We start from the raw sequence: 16,055 nt of genomic DNA on the forward strand, positions 1-16,055 counted from the left end.
TCTCTCTATCTCTCATGAATAGATAGATAAAATCTTCAAAAAAAAAAATCCCTCTCTTCTGCTTACTAACTATCCAACGGGCCTTAACCTCTGGGAGGAGTCAGAGTTCCAAATCCGACATGGGGGTTGTACTGTCTCTCCCACAGGGCCATTTTCAGGATGAAGTAAGATAGGTTTGAAAAGCATCTAAGAGGTGTTTGAAAATGACGGTTGTGATGAGATGCTTACTAACAGCTTTAGAAGGGTGATGGCTGATTTCTTGTAATGTCCAGAAAAAGCACCATTTTTCCTTTCCATTAGAATGGCCATAAGCTGGCTGTTCATGGACACAATTGTACATAAAGGGCGGGTTTGTTTCTTGAACAGAGTGTGCCTGTAAGGCCCTAGACTTTTGTTTTCATCTTCTGATGTGACACCTAAGAATCTGCCATGGCTGCCTCTGGTCTTTGTAACATTAAAAAAAAAAAACTTATAGTGAGAGATAATTCATAATGAAAATTACATAAAATAAATACACAATTTAACAAAAGATAATAAAGTTTGTATCTATGTGCCCACCACCCAGGTCAAGAAACAGAATGTGGCTGGTGGGCCAGAAGCATCCTGTTCTCCTCATCACAACTCTATTCCCTACATGAAGCTGTGACTCAAATGAGACGGTAACCAGCTCCTTACTTCTCTTTATTTTATTTCATATTTTTAAAGATTTTTTTTGAGGGGATGCCTGGGTAGTTCAGCAGCTGAGTGTCTGCCTTCGACTTGGCATGATCCCAGTCTGGGGATGGAGTCCCACATTGGGATCCCTACAAGGAGTCTGCTTCTCCCTCTATGTCTCTGCCTCTCTCTCTCTCTCTCTCTCTCTCTCTCTCTGTGTGTGTGTGTGTGTCTCTCATGAATAAATAAAATCTTTTAAAAAAGAAAGATTTTTTTTTAAGTAGGCTCTATGCCTAGTGTGGAGCCTAACACAGGGCTTGAACTCATGACCCTGAGATTAATAGTAAAAAAAAAAAATAGATGCTTAATTTACTGAGCCACCCAGGTACCCCTAAAGATTTTTCTTTAAAGATTTATTTATTTGAGAGAGAGAGAGAGAGAGCAAGAGCAGGGGAAGGAGCAGAGGGAGAGAATATCCAAGTAGACTCCCCGAGTGTGAAGCCAGACACAAGGCTCAATCTTACCACCTATGAGAGACAAAACCAAAAAGTCAGATGCTTAACTGACTAAGCCACTTGAGTGCCACAAAGATTTTTAATTTTGTTTTTATTATTTTTTTAAAAAATATTTTTGAAATATTGTATTTATTTATTCATGAGAGACAGAGAGAAAGGTAGAGACACAGGCAGAGGGAGAGGCAGGCTCCACTCAGGGAACCTGATGTGGGACTCAATCCCGGGACTCCAGGATCATGCCCTGAGCCAAAGGCAGACGCTCAACCACTGATGTCCCCCAAAAGATTCTTTTCAAATAGGCCCTACACTGAACACAGGGCCTAAACTTATGACCCTGAGATCAAGAGAGTTCTATGCTCCACCAACAGAGCCAGACAGGCACCCCAAAGATTATATGTTATTTTATTTTTAAAAGATATTACCTGTAAGTAATCTCTATACCCAGTATGGGGCTTGAACTCATGACCTGGAGATCAAGAGTTCCACACTCCATTGCCTATGCCAGGCCAGGCACCCCTCATTTTTCTTTTCTTGATTACCAATGAGATTGAGCACTTTGTCAGACTTATTGTCCACTTGAGACTTTTTCTTTGATGAAATACTTTGGGGCATAAAGTAATGGGCTCTTCGGGACACCTGGGTGGCTCAATGGTTGAGCATCTGCCTTCGGCTCAGGTCGTGATCCCAGGGTCTTGGAATTGAGTTCCACATCAGGTTCCCTGCATGGAGCCTGCTTCTCCCTCTACCTGTGTCTCTATGTCTCTCATGAATAAATAAAATCTTAAAAAAAAAAAAAAAAACAACCTGATTAGCTGTTCATCCAAGTTCTTTCTTCTCCTGGCTGTATAGGTAGACCACATTTCCCGGCTTCCCTTGCAGGCATAGGAGCCACATGGTGGGGATCAAGCTCATGGAATACAAGCGGAAGTGACACAAGACAGTTGTTCCAGGCCTGGCCTTGAAAAAGCCCCCACCGTGAAAGTCTCTTTTCTCCCTCCTCTGCTGGCTGGATGCTCATGCCTAGGATCACTTTGTGGAGCAGAACCTCCTCTGATCAGGAACATTAATTTTGGACTTTACCTGAGCAAGAAATAAAGTTCCACAATTGTGATCCTGGGCTGCTCTTACAGTTCATCCATTCTAATGTTTGCCCATTTTTTAAATTAGGCCTTTTCTTTTGATTTAGGAGCTCTTTTTGGATGCAAGCCTTCTGTCAGTTATATATGCTGTAAATTCATTCTAGCCCATGCTACACCTTTTCATTCTATCAATATTATGTTTTAAAGAATGAAAATTCTTCATTGCAATATGATAAAGTTTATCACTCTTTTCCTTTATGATTAGTGCGATTTTGCATTTGTTCATAAAATTTTTCCATCTATGGTTAAAAAATGTATTCTCTGCTTTTGTTATCTAAACTTTTTAAATATTTTTAAATTTATTTTTATTTTTTAAATATTTATTTATTTATTCATGAGAGACACAGAGAAAGAGAGAGAGAGAGGCAGAGACACAGGCAGAGGGAGAAGCAGGCTCCATGCAGGGACCCCGACGTGGGACTCGATCCCAAGTCTCCAGGATCATGCCCTGGGCTGCAGGCAGTGCTAAACCACTGAGCCACCCAGGCTGCCCGAATATACAACTCTTGATCTCTTGTGGGTTACTTGGAAATGAACTCAGTACAAGCTCTTCACCCAGTTACAGGCCATTTGGGATTCCCATCTGTCGGTCCCTAACAATTCCATCTTTCCCATCTCTCTCCATCCTTCATCTAAGTGAGTGAAAGGAAAAAGATTACCCCGGACAGAAAGAGAGTAGGTGTGAAAAGCAGCACATCAATTGCACACCAGGGTCACCTGCTAATGTCTGCTGAGGCTGGGGGCTGATGAGGAGGACTCATGGAGGTGTCCTGGGCTTCAGTCAGAATTCTGGCCTGCCTTGTGAAAAGCTCAGATTCCATTTCTGGCCCATGCAGTTTCCTTTCAGCCTACCACCTGCCACACAGCAGACACTCGATAGATAATTGTGGAATGACTGAATGACCAAGGTTCTTTGATATAGGCCATCAAGGACACAGATTAAACTGTCCCACCGTGCCTTCTAGCAGCTCTTTTCTCCTACACACCCATCCGGACAGTCACTTCTGGCAGCTGCTACCAGGAGGCTGGTGGTGCCTGTTACCTCCTCTAAAGAACTGATAAGACTAGAAGAGGACAGACACAGAGATATTACACATGGGGAGGGGGAGAGCAAGCCCTCCCCCAAATTCCAGACAAACAGCTGCGCCAGGAGCCCATTAACAATTCAAGGTCAAGGCAGTTTCTTTATTTCCCCGACCTACCCCACCCCAATAGTTTCTCCAGTCCTGCTTTCCTCTAGTGACTGCTAGTCCTGGGTTATTCCCATTTTCCTAATAAAACACCATTTCATTAAATAGTTAAGACATTTAAACATTAGCATCTGTTGCCTACATTTACCTGTAGAGGGCACGAAAATGATCGTTTGGTAAAAATATTAAAATCTTACAAATGGGGGGGTACCTGCCTGGCTCAGTTGATGGAACATGTGACTCTTGATCTCAGGGTTGTGAGTTCGAGCCCCACACTGGGGGTAGAGATGACTTAAACATAAAATCATTAAAAAGAATATTTTTTAAAAAGATTTTATTTATTTACTCATGAGAGACACAGAGAGAGAAAGGCAGAGACATAGGCAGAGAAAGAAGCAGGCTCCATGCAGGGAGCCCAATGTGGGACTCGATCCCAGGACTCAAGGATCACGCCCAGAGCCAAAGGCAGAGACACCCAACTGCTGAGCCACCCAGGTGTCCTAGAAAAATCTATTTTAAAATAGAAAATAGGGGCATCCTGGGTGGCTCAGCGGTTTAGCGCCGCCTTCAGCCCAGGTCCTGATCCTGGAAACCCAGGATCGAGTCCCATGTCGGGCTCCCTGCATGGAGCCTGCTTCTCCCTTTGCCTCTCTCTCTCTGTGTCTCTCATGAATAAATAAAATCTTAAAAAAATAAAAATAAAATAAAATAAAATAGAAAATATTACAGGGATGCCTGGGTGGCTCAGTGGTTGAGCATCTGCCTTCCACTCAAGGCGTGATCCCGGGGTACTGGGATGGAGTCCCGCATCCGCCTCCCCGCAGGAAGCCTGCTTCTCCCTCTGCCTGTGTCTCTGCCTCTCTCTGTCTCAAATGAATTAAAACAAAAACAAAAACAGGGCTGGACTGATGCTTCCTATCCAAACCCACTGTATTCTATCATCGCTTAATATTATCCTTGGGTTCACCTGCTCGGTTTAGGATTCATTTGGGATTCAAACCCAGTCTTTTCATTTAAAGATTCATTTATTTTGAGATAGAGCACGAGCGAGCACCACCTTTTCATTCAGTCGGAAGCCGTCTAGGACCTTCTTTCTGGGCCACGCTTCGGGCCACGGAGCAGCTCAGACAAGTGGCAAAAGCTCCCAGGTCACAGAACTCTACCCTGACCACGTTTTTTCCAAAGCTACATTTTCATCTCCCACCACCATCCGCATTTGCTGCCGGGAGAGCTGACCCGGGAAGGAGGCCCACAGGCGGCCTCGGGCCTCTCTCCTCAGCCTCTCCTCCATGGAGGCTGAAATGGAAGTGAGGGAACAAAACCCTGGGGAGAGGGGGCGGCCGGGTGGGGGAGGGGAGGAATGGGGGGCTTCCCTCCACCCTGGGAGGCGGCCTCTGATCAGGACCTGGTTACCTGGGCGACAGGAGTCCTCCTCAGGCCTTGGCGGAGCCCCCCCCCCCCCAGCCAGAATGCTAATTTACTCTTCTTCAAAGCTCCGTCAATTCTTTATTTTTTTATTTTATTTTTTATTTTTTTATTTTTTTATTTTATTTATGATAGTCACAGAGAGAGAGAGAGAGAGAGAGAGAGAGAGAGAGAGAGGGAGGCAGAGACACAGGCAGAGGGAGAAGCAGGCTCCATGAACCGGGAGCCCGATGTGGGATTCGATCCCGGGTCTCCAGGATCGTGCCCTGAGCCAAAGGCAGGCGCTAAACCACTGCGCCACCCAGGGATCCCTATTATTTTTCTTTAACAAGGTGCTGCCGCCCGCATTTAAAGAGACTTTGTCCTTTGTTGGCCTTTCTGAATGGTCTTTATTTTTTTTAATTTTATTTATTTATTTATTTATTTATTTATTTATTTATTTATTTATTTATTTATTTTTTCTGAATGGTCTTTCAGGCAGCGTTCTGATTGAAACAAAACCCCCATCTGCAGTAGTGTCCTCACGGGGCCTAGGGCCGGCTGGGGTAGGGCCCCCTGGGGAAGGCCCACAGCCACCCGGAGGGGCACCCTAGTCTCCCGAGGGTGCTGGAGGAACCCAGGTGCCCATCACCAGACGCCCTGAAGGCCCCGAAGCTTGAGGAATTCCAGTCCTGGCCCCAGGAGGCTTTGAATTTCTAGACCCCAGTCTCCTCATCTCTGAAATGAAGAGCTTTTATTCTTGCCAGATTCTCACACACCTCTGTGCTTTCACGTTAGCTGCAAACTGAACGGTGCCCCCCCACCCCCTACATTTCTACGTGGAAGCCCTTACCCCGAATGTCACTGTATCTACAGATGGTGTCTTTAGGAGGTAGTCAAAGTTAATGAGGTCATAAGGGTGAGGCCTGAATCTAACGGGGTGGAAGCCTTCGAAGTGGGAGAGAGACTCCAGGAGAGGACACGAGAAGTCTGTGTACCAGCCGGGGAGAGGGCTCTCAACCCCAACTCGACTCTGCCAGCACCCAGATCTCAGACTCCCAGCCTCTGAAACTGAGAGAACATACACCCCTATTGTTTAAGGCACCCAGGCTACGGTATTTTGTTACGGCGGCCAGAACTGACTCATGCAATATGTTTAAGACTCGTTTTTTTAAAATATTTTATTTATTTATTCATGAGAGAAACAGAGGGAGAGAGAGGCAGAGACACAGGCAGAGGGAGAAGCAGGCTCCATGCAGGGAGCACGATGTGGGACTCGATCCTGATCCCAGGGCTCCAGGATCATGCCCTGGGCTGAAGGTGGTGCTAAACCCCCTGAGCCACCTGGGCTGCCCAAGACTCATTTTGTTTACCTAAATACACTTATGTAAAAAGGAAACTTGACTTTCCCTTTGTAATTGGAAAATCGGTAGCACTCACCATAAATAGAATGAATCAGAGTCATTCTGGCACAGAGCCTTGAGCCCAGCCAGAGCCTTGAGCCCAGAATATTCAGGGGCCTAGAAAATGCTTTAATGTAAATTTCTTTTAAAATCAGAAGAAAAGGGTGCCAGTGATGAGGGTCTGCCTTCGGCTCAAGGCATGATCTCCAGGTCCTGGGATCAAGTCCCACATCGGGCTTCCGACAGGGAGCCTGCTTCTCCCTCTGTCTCTGTCTCTGCATCTCTCTGTGTGTCTCTCATGAATAAATAAATAAAATCTTTAAAACAATAAAATCAGAAGAAAAAAGAAATACAATAATGAATCCAGCCTGGATTATATTCTTATTTTTATCAATGCAGTTATAAAATATAATTTTAAATTCTTCTTTCCTTCCTTTAACGAAGGAAGGGGCGCATGGAGCAAAAGTGCCTGGGACCCATGAAAATCAGAAGGCAGCCCCGGAATGAATGTACGCATAAAAGAAACACAATGGAAACAGAATGATGCTACTCACTTCTAGCAAATACTGCCTGCTAAAATTTCTTTTCTTTTTTTTTTAGAGAGAGGGAAAGGGTGAGCTGGGGTGGAGGGGAGGGGTAGAGGGAGAAAGAGAATCTCAAGCAGCAGGGAGCTGATTGTGGGGCTTGATCTCACAACCCCAAGATCATGACCTCCGCTGAAATCAAGAGTTGGACACCTAACCAACTGAGCCACCCAGGCGCCCCTGCCTGCTGAGATTTCTGTATCTCCTTTTTGTGCCTCTTCAGTCCTTCTTAAGAAAGGAGATTAACACGGGGCTCCTGGGTGGCTCAGTTGGTTAAGCATCTGCCTTAGGCTCAGGTCATGATCTCTGAGTCCTAGGATCCAGCCCTGAATCAGGCTCTCTGCTAAGTGGTGAGTCTGCTTCTCCCTCTCTCTCTGTGATCGTTCTCACTCTCACTCTCTCTCAAATAAATAAATAAAACCTTGATTTAAAAAAAAAAAGGAGATTCACATGTATTAGGTATTTAGCTAGTAGAGACATGCTAGCACCAAATTAATACTTTCTTCTCGAGAAATCAGGATCAAAAGAAATTGAAAAGGGAAAAGCTGGGGTGCCTGGATGGCTCAGTAGTTGAGCACCTGCCTTGGGCCTAGGGCATGAGCCTGGAGTCCTAGGATTGAGTCCCACGGGGCTCCCTGCAGAGAGTCTGCTTCTCCCTCTGCCTCTCTCTCTCTGTGTCTCTCATGAATGAATAAATAAAATCTCGAACCAAAAAAAAAAAAAAGAAAGAAAGAAAAGAAAGAAAAAGGAAAAGCTTTCTAAGTCTGTAATTTTTTGTTATCTATACACCCAAAATTGCTTGACAACCCTTCTGTTGGCTCATCCTGTACTGGGGAGACACTGGATTTGATGATGATGATAGTGATGATGATGCTAATGTTAGTTATCATATTCCTGTGGTCTAGGTTTGGTATGACTGATTACTGTATTTCAGGCCCTGGGCTAAAAATTTTCATATTCAAATCTCACATAATCCTCACAAGGACATTGGGAACATGGACTATTATCTCCATTTTATAGATAAACTAAAGCTTAGAGAGGTTAAGTAACTTGCCCAAAATCACTTAGAAAATGTCAGAGCTGGGCAGCCTGGGTGGCTCAGCGGTTTAGCGCCGCCTTCAGCCCAGGGCGTGATCCTGGAGACCTGGGATCGAGTCCCACGTCAGACTCTGCATGGGGCCTGCTTCTCCCTCTGTCTGTGTCTCTGCCTCTCTCTCTTTCTCTGTCTGTGTCTCTAATGAATAAATAAATCTAAAAAAAAAAAGTCATCTATTTAATAACTATCATTTAAAAAAAAAAAAAAGAAAATGTCAGAGCTTTAAATCCAGGGCTGATTGGCTCTGAATCTCATGTTCTTAATCCCTAGGTTACAATTCCTATTTTTGTTTCCTTCTCTTCCATTAGTTTTCTACAAAAAAACAAAAAACAAAAACAATACATTGTAGGGTTCCCTGGGTGGCTCAGTTGGTTGGGCATCTGACTCTTAGTTTTGGCTCTGGTCATGGTCTTGGGGTTATGAGATCGAGCCCCAAATTGGGCCCCACACTCAGGGAGTCTGCTTTGGATTCTCTCTCTCCCTCTCCTTCTGCCCCTCCCCCCACTTGTCCCTGGAGTCCCAGGACTGAGTCCCACATCGGGCTCCCTGCATGGAGCCTGCTTCTCCCTCTGCCTCTCTCTCTCTCTCTCTCTGTGTGTATCTCATGAATAAATGGAATCTTTTAAAAAAAATCACAGAATCTATAAATAGACACATTTATAGATCAAGAGTATTGAAATGAATATGCAAATAAAAGCAAACTGGTTTTCCCGATGGGGTGGGGGAAAGTCAATTAGACCTCTATTGGACACAAAGAATTTGCATGTCTATAAGGATATTTTGCATGCTATTAGCTACTACAATTTACAGAGTTATATAAGAACTCAAAGACAAGAAAAGGCAGGCAGTTTAGAAAGGGTGTGTTGGTGGTGGCCCAGGTGGCTCAGCGGTTTAGCACTGCCTTCAGCCCAGGACCTGATCCTGGAGACCTGTAATCGGGTCCCACATTGGGCTCCCTGCATGGAGGCTGCTTCTCCCTCTGCCTATCTCTGTGTGTGTCTCTCTCTTTAATAAATAAATAAAATCTAAAAAAAAAAAAAGTGTGCTGAAGGTGGACTACTCTATTAGGCTCTTAAGTTCATCTCTAGCAAGCAAACATAAACATATACTCTGTATGTAGTCTTTAAACACACAGACTTGGGACTATCCTGTCAATGGTGTCTAAAAAGTATTTTTTCCCAACTCCTTTTCAGATGATTTCTGAGACAACCCACCCCCCAATCAATGACAAAGCTGTCACAATGGGAGGTTTTGCTTCATCTACGGGTGGAAGGTGACAATTCTCCACCCTGAAGCCCCTGGAAGGGTCCTGAGCAGGGACTAGGCTCCATCTGTGTACATATCTGCAAAGGTCACAGCCATCATGAAGCAAGAAAAACCCTGATGCTGGGGAAGAAAGAAGACTTTGCAGATGGGAATACGGTATTGCGAAGGAAAAAAAAAATTCTCTTTAAAGATTTTATTTAAAATCTTAAAAACAATAAGTAGCTTAAAATAATCAATATGCCAAAGAGCCGCATCTTGGGGTGGCAAAATTTGTTCCCCACGGTAGCAAGTACAAAGACACTCCAGAGTGGGGTTCCTTACAGTGCCAAGTAGCTAAAAAAGCAGATGAAGCTGCCCAGGACAGGAGGAAAAAAGCGTGGTGAGGACAGTAAGCAGCAGCATGAATTTCTGCTCTAAGGGGAAAGTTCCTACTTGGCTCTAGCCAACCACTGCCAAGACCAAACATGGGCTGATATTGCCAAGTGTCTCATCTTCCGAAATAAGGCAGAAATAAAAATTTTAATGTTAAAAGCTTTCAATTTTATTTATTTGTTTTTAATTTATTATTTATTCATGAGAGACACGAGAGAGAAAGAGATAGAAACACAGGCAGAGGGAGAAGCAGGCTCCCTGTGGGGAGCCCAAAGTGGGACTTGATTCTAAGACCCTGGGATGAGGACCTGAACCAAAGGCAGACATATGCTCAACCACTGAGCCACCCAGGTAACCCAAGACCTTTCCGTTTTAAAGGAAGAATATTTTAAAGATTTTATTTTTAAGAAATCTCTACACCCAACATGAGGCTCAAACTCACAACCCTCAAATCAAGAGTCATATGTTTCACCAACTGAGCCAGCCGAGGCCCCTCTAAAGAAAAAATATTTTGGGATGCCTGAGTGGCTCAGCACTTGAACCCCTGCCTTTGGCTCAGGGCATGAGCCTGGATTCCAGGGTTCGAGTCCCACATTGGACTCCTTGCATGGAGCCTGCTTCTCCCTCTGCCTATGTTCCTGCTTCTCTCTGTGTCTCTCATGAATAAAATTTTTTAAAAAAGAATATTTTAAGTTTTAAATGTCATTCATTTTTGAAGAGGCTATTGAGAGAAAAACTCTCTAAAGGCGTGATACACAAGGGAAACCATTTTAGATTTCTTTCTTTTTTCTTTTCTTTTTTAAAAGATTTTATTTATTTATTCATGAGAATACGCAGAGACAAGAGAGAGAGTGAGAGAGAGACAGAGAGAGAGAGAGAGAGAGGCAGAGACACAGGGAGAGGGAGAAGCAGGCTCCATGCAGGGAGCCTGATGTGGGACTTGATCCCAGGTCTCCAGGATCACACCCTGGGCTGAAGGCGGTGCTAAACCGCTGAGCCACCTGGGCTGCCTCCCCCCCCCCCTTTTTTTTTTTAAGATTTTATTTATTTATTCATGAGGGACACAAGAGAGAGAGGCAGAGACACAGGCAGAGGGAGAAGCAGGCTCCATGCACCGGGAGCCCAACGTGGGACTCGATCCCGGGTCCCCAGGATCGCGCCCTGGACCAAAGGCAGGCGCTAAACTGCTGCGCCACCCAGGGATCTCCCCAGATATCTTTCTAAGTCAACATGACTATATAGAAATTTTATTCAAACCCAAACCCGGACTTATGGCCCATCACACACGCATTTCACATCTGCTTTGTGAATGAGTCACCTAAAGGAAAACCATCTCGTCCTTGAGCTACCACTCAATGCTCCTATTTCCTGCATTGCTTTACCACAGAACTCGTGATTCCTGCCTATACGCTAATCTATAATCTTTGGGGCTTCTACAAGACACAAGAAGTACATAACCTTGTAAAATCTATTCCTTCTCCAGGACAGTTTCTTCCCTGTGAAGAGTGTGTTTCCCCAAGCAGCTGTCTTACCTTTGGCTGGAGGAAAACTCTTTTTTTTTTTTTTTTTTTTTTTACTTTTGGACATTCTAAAAGGTTGGTTCATTTGCTTCAACAGGTAATTCATTCACATTGTTCAAAAACTTAAAAGGAAAAAAAATTTTAAAGGAAATGAGGTGTATAATGAAAAGACCCCCCCTACCCTGCCCCTCATATCCAGTTATCTAATTATCCTCACTAGATATAAGCATCCTTCCAGGGCTGCTGTGGACATGAGGAGGCAAATGTTATTCTTCCCTTACCTACACAGATTATAGCATACTTTTCACATTGTACCATATTTTGCTTTTTTCCCATAAAGTTTATCTTTATGAGCCTTCTCCATCAATACATAAGCAGCTTCCTCATTCTTGCTTATGGCTACACAGTATTTATTTGTATGCGTGTTCCATAATTTATTTCACCAGGTCCCTCTTGATAGGGATTGTTTCCAAAGTTTTGCTATAATAAGTAAATTGTTATTTATGTTAGTTCAAATGTTGATAAATATACCTATAGAATACAATGCCTAAAAGCAGAACTGATGAATCAGAGATGCATATTTATGATTTCACCAGTTACTGACAATTTGCTCGTGGTGGAGACTGTACAGATTTACATTTCTACCAGCAAAATACGAGTGCCTATTTCCCATACTCTCTCAAAGACATGTATTAATGATTCAACTTCAAGATTTCTTTTTTGCCAATCTGATAGGTGAAAAAGTACTTTGGTGTGCTTTTCAGATATACACTCTTCCTATTGTAAACATAGTTGCTGATTTTTTCACTTTTTTTTTTTTAGATTTCTTTTTTTTAAAGATTTTATTCATTTATTCATGACAGACACACAGACAGGGAGAGAGAGACAGAGACACAGGCAGAGGGAGAAGCAGGCTCCATGCAGGGAGCCTGACATGGGACTCAATCCCGGGTCTCCAGGATCAGGCCCTGGGCTGAAGGCAGGGGCTAAACCGCTGAGCCACCCAGGCTGCCCTAGATTTTTTTTTTTTAAAGTAATCTCTGCATCCAGTGTGGGACCCAGACCCATAACCCTGAGATCAAGAGTCACATACTTCAGGGGCGTCTGGGTGGTTTAGTTGGTTAGGCATCTGTCTCAGGCTTGGGTCATGATCTCAGGGTCCTGGGACGGAGTCCTGCATTGGGCTCCCTGCTCAGGGCGGAGTCTGCTTCTCCTCTGCTCCTTCCCCCCCTTGTGCTCTCTTTGTCTCTGACAACCAAATAAAGAAAATCTTAAAATATAAATAAATAAAAATGTTATTTATTTATTTATTTGAGAGAGAGAGGGAGAGTGGGAGGATGAGCAGAGGGAGAGGGGTAAACAGACTGGATGCCAAGTGTGGATCCTAACGTGGGGCTCAATTCCATGACCCCAAGATCATTACCCAAGCCAGATGCTCAACAACTGAGCCACCCAGGCACCCCCAGTTTACCATATTTGTTAGTCATAAGAATAGAGATGGGAAGACAAAGGTAGGGAGGTTGTAAATTGCATTGACCAGAGTCATGGTTGAGCATGGAACTCAACATACCCCAATTCTGGACCAGGGAATAGTTCCTAAATACTAGCTATCTTTGATGGCAAAACAACAGTCCAGGGATGTGGAGATGACTTAGATAAGCAACATTTTTAAGAGACAATGTTAATAGTAGTAAAAATACTACTAATAAATATTAAAATGCTGCCCGATGCCTGCCCAGGAGCAAATGTGCTGGGCTGGAAGAACAGAGATGTCTGAGTTTGTTCCCTGACAGCAATGGTAACACTATCTTCCCAAACAGGAGAACCCTTTTGACTTCCCTCCGATCTAGTCACTGGCATTTCATTTGTCCATTCTACAAAATGTATTGAGCACTCACCACCTGAGGCCCTGGGCTGAGCACCATGAGGTGTGGACGGGTGGGGCTGACTCTGTCCTCACCATTGAGCAGAAGAGGCGCATATCTTGTGGATTTCAAAAGATTGCAGGAGGGGATCCCTGGGTGGTTCAGGGGTTTAGTGCCTGCCTTCAGCCCAGGGTGTGATCCTGGAGTCCCGGGATCGAGTCTCAGGATCGAGTCCCACATCGGGCTCCCTGCATGCAGCCTGCTTCTCCCTCTGCCTGTGTCTCTGCCTCTCTGTGTCTCTCATGAATAAATAAATAAAATCTTAACAACAACAACAACAACAAAAGATTGCAGAAGAAGGGCCTGTAGGCTTGACTTTTGCAAGATTCAGCTCTGCCAACTCTAAGTCTTGCCTGTGTGTTGTGAAGACAAAATGCAATAATTTCCATGACAAGTACTTGGTGGGTACAGAATGTACTTTATCTGCTTCTGCTGCAAGGTTCAAGTTGTGCGGAAGGTGAGCCTTCACTGCGTCTGTGAGGGGAGGAGTGGGTTTAGAAGGATCCCACATATCCCCTGGGGCCCATCCCTGGGCTTCTTCTGGTCTGGGAGGTGTTGTCTAAGCACCTCACTCTGGGCCACATTCCACTGAGCGGATGAGAAATGGGCCCAGTCAGGGGAAGTGGCTTGTTCAGGTCATGGATTAGGACCTACATATCCCTAGGCCTGGCCTAGTGAGTCTCTGCAGGCTTCCCGTCTGGGGCAGGGAGGGTTAACCTGACACTGCCCTAGTCCTCTGTCTCCCTTCAGCCCAGAGACATTCTCAGGGAACACAGGGCAGAGGAGAATTTCCTGCTTCTTCAGATGGAGGAAGAACCTCAGAGCAGCAGACAAAGACTTCATCCCACGCTACGCAAGCGCCTCCACTTTCCATACACACCCACGGCATCTTTGCTCATGCTGTTCCTTCTTCATACACCCTAACCCCACGTTCTCACTCTCGCTAACTCCGCTACTTCACAATTCACGTGGATATTTATCTCTTCCAGGAAACCTCTGCGCCTCTGCCCAAGCAACTCTCCTCCAGGCTCCCACGGCAACAGATGATTCCTTATATCCTTAGGCTTTCTGCTTTGTATTAAAAATATAGGGGCCGCACTCTTTCCCTCTGTCTGAGTAGCCTGAGAGGTCCTCAAGGACAGGGGAACTCACTTTGTTTATTTATAACATTTATCTTTAAAGTACTCTCTATATCCAACACGGGGCTTGAACTCACAGCCCCAAGATCGAGAGTTACATGCTTCATCAACTGAGCCAGTGCCCAGTGCCCCCAGGACCTCATTTTCCCCTCAGGATGTTCCTGAAAGACACTGCTTGGCCCTCAGTAGCCAACACTTAACAAGGATCAGACGTGGGCTCAAAGGCCTTTGTTCCCTCACCTTTGGGACAGGTCCCTATTCATTTCTGGCATACAGAAGATGCTCGGTAAGTTTACTGAATTGAATTAAATAGCATTAATCATTCTGCAAATGCATCCCACCTCTGAGCATTGAAGTTACTTGGCTCTAACACACCGGGATAAAAACTATGTGGGGTACAGAGCTCAGAATTCAAAACACGTGCTCCAAATACTCCGATTTCCGTCCTCATTTGGATTCTTGACACGGGTTTGTCGGAGTGAGGAGTGTTGAGTCCTCCCAAGGAGCCCAGCGTTACCAGGGAGTCTTCCCCAGGGGCTGCCTCGTGCTGGGGCTGCTACTCCACCGCCTCTCAGGGTCGGGCTCGGGGAGGGGTCCCTGCCCTTGCAGGAGGGCGGAGACGCCAAGCCGGGTGTCGGGGGCGCACACAGTAGGGCCCCTCTGTAATGGAGGGCCTCTTGGAGAGAGACTCCCAAAGTCCATCATGGGGCTCCCCCAACCGTTTCCCACGTTGGCTCTCAGAGTGGCCCTCACTAAACCTTAAACCCAGCAGGGACCGAACTGCGGAACTGCGGCCGGGACCCCAGAGCGGGAGGAACGGGTCCCACGGCGCCCCCTTGCGGTGCTCTGCACCCAGGCCGCGCCCGGGTCCAAGCGTCCACGCCGCCTCCCACCCATTTCCAGAGTCCGGACACCGCGCCCGGGCGAGGGAGCGGCTGGTCCCGGGGGCCCCGGGAACGCGCTCCTGCCGCTCAGGGCGGGGTCTGACGGCGGGGGCCGGGGCCGGGGCCGAGGCCGACCTGCAGCGGGGCGGCGCTGGCACCGCGCGCAGCCTGTGCTGACTCACGGAGAGGGTCCTGCGGGCGGCGCCGAGGCGGCCGTGGGCATGCGGGGTCGCGGGAGCCGGAGCCGCAGCTAGAACCCGGATGGGCGGACCGGCGCCGCGCCCCACGGTGCTCTCCGCCCAGTGCACGGCGCCCCCCAGCGGGCGCGGGGGGCTCGGCAAGCAACGCCACGCGCGCGGGTCCTCGGATCCAGCCCCCCACGCGGGACCGCGGAGACAGGAGTCTTCGGCGCGGCGGGGGCGGGGCGCGGCGGGTGGGCGGGGCGGGCTAGAGCGCAGCGAGTGGGCGGGGCGCAGCGGGGGGGGGGCGGGCCAGAGCTCAGAGAGTGGGCGGGCCAGAGCGCGGCGAGTGGGCGGGGCGCAGAGAGTGGGCGGGGGGCGGGCCAGAGCGCGGCGAGTGGGCGGGGCGCAGCGGGGGGGGGGCGGGCCAGAGCTCAGAGAGTGGGCGGGCCAGAGCGTGGCGAGTGGGCGGGGCGCAGAGAGTGGGCGGGGGCGGGCCAGAGCGCGGCGAGTGGGCGGGGCGCAGTGGGTGGGCGGGGCGCGGCGAGTGGGCGGGGCGCGGCGAGTGGGCGGGGCGCAGCGGGGGGGGGGCGGGCCAGAGCTCAGAGAGTGGGCGGGCCAGAGCGTGGCGAGTGGGCGGGGCGCAGAGAGTGGGCGGGGGCGGGCCAGAGCGCGGCGAGTGGGCGGGGCGCAGTGGGTGGGCGGGGCGCGGCGAGTGGGCGGGGCGCAGCGAGGGGGGCGGGCCAAAGCTCAGAGAGTGGGCGGGCCAGAGCGCGGCGAGTGGG

General features: G+C 47.5%; 1 protein-coding gene across 1 annotated transcript in view; it reads right to left on the reverse strand.

The window, feature by feature from the left end:
* SERPING1 (serpin family G member 1) overlaps window positions 1-15,431 on the reverse strand; it is a 33,020-nt gene extending 17,589 nt beyond the window's left edge. Inside the window, exon 1 of the mRNA XM_055301098.1 lies at window positions 15,274-15,431. The gene's annotated coding sequence lies outside the window, so the exon portion shown is untranslated. The remainder of the gene's footprint in view (window positions 1-15,273) is intronic.
* Window positions 15,432-16,055: the final 624 nt, after the last annotated feature.

The sequence above is a fragment of the Nyctereutes procyonoides genome, unplaced genomic scaffold, assembly GCF_905146905.1.
Source record: "Nyctereutes procyonoides isolate TBG_1078 unplaced genomic scaffold, NYPRO_anot_genome, whole genome shotgun sequence".
NCBI lineage: Eukaryota > Metazoa > Chordata > Mammalia > Carnivora > Canidae > Nyctereutes > Nyctereutes procyonoides.